This window comes from Cyprinodon variegatus, unplaced genomic scaffold (assembly GCF_000732505.1).
Source record: "Cyprinodon variegatus isolate N-32 unplaced genomic scaffold, C_variegatus-1.0 Scaffold79, whole genome shotgun sequence".
Lineage (NCBI taxonomy): Eukaryota > Metazoa > Chordata > Actinopteri > Cyprinodontiformes > Cyprinodontidae > Cyprinodon > Cyprinodon variegatus.
Window position 1 is genome coordinate 1,692,688 of NW_015150532.1, and position 1,371 is coordinate 1,694,058.

Here is a 1,371-nt window from a genome sequence, read left to right on the forward strand (position 1 = left end):
GATATGCTGAGCAAATCCATCTGGCGGAGTCAGGTTAGCAATCTCATAGTGCATGGAGAAGTGTACCCACCTCTTTCCTGCATTTCCAACATTTGTTGTCCTTTATTAGATCAATTTGGCATAGCTTACTTGGTGTAAAATAATACCTATGTACAATTTGTAGTAAATACATTTTTTTCTTGCATCCTTTGTAGCCCCTCCCATATTTGAAAGAATATTTTCCCACACAGCCTCGTCAATGTCTGTATCAAGATCTTTCTGAAAAAGGTTGATGTTGAATCTTTTGGATTGACCTAGTGATATGTGTGATATATAGACCCAATAAAAAACAACCCACTAGATTTTGACTTAAAAGAGTATTTAAAAATGCTCATGAGCCATCACTGTAACAACGTTCCAAAGACCTATTGGAAACAGGCCCACAGCATCACAGATCCTCCACTATACTTAAAGGTGGGAATGAGGGCCTTCTCTGCATATCTTTCTTTTAATCCCTGGATTACCTGTAGTGTTTGCTGTTAAAAAGCTCAGTCTTAGGTCCCGTTCACACTGCAGGCAAACTTTGCCCCGATCTGACTTTTTTGGGGAATCAAGTGATCAGGGCAGGATGCTTAAAACAAGTGCAGACGCTTAGATTGGGTCTGTATTTGACTTTTTTTCTGGTCCTTAATCCGACTCGTATCTAATCTTTTGGAAAGTGACTCCAGTGGGATCGACCAACGATATTAGATGGGACTTTGATGTCAGTTTCCATCAAATTTTGTGCTGTCCATCAGGAAACGGCAGCACTTCGCAGTACAAGACATAAGCTGGGATACAGCACTACAAAAACTGATTTGAAAATAACAAGTTTTTAAAAAAAATGCAGGTTACTTCAAGCCAGTAGGTAAGATGATCTGCAAGTATTTTAACTAAATGTCTTTACATAATCAGTATTTTGCTCCATAAGCTTAAACTTCTTTGAATTTTGTCTAATTTGTATATTTTACAGATGTTCTTTTCTGTTGGCAATTTATCTCCTTTTGGCTTTCACTGGTTTTTGAGGTTAATATGTGCCAAATATTTAAGATTTAAATAGTAAAATACATCTAAAAGATGTAGGTTATGGTGAAAAGTTTAATATTTAATAAGTGAAACTCATAAATAAATCCATTGCACATTAAAAATATTAAGCCTTTAATTCATATAATTTTGATGGTCATGGATTATTAAAGATAATGAAAGCCCATAATTAAATGTCTTAGAAAATTGGAATATTGTGAAAAAACTAAATTTTTTGGTCATATCCTAATCAGATAAGTTAATCAAAATTCCCGCAAAGGTTTCCTGAGCCTACATGTCATTGGTCTTAAAATTAAATAATTGAGAGCT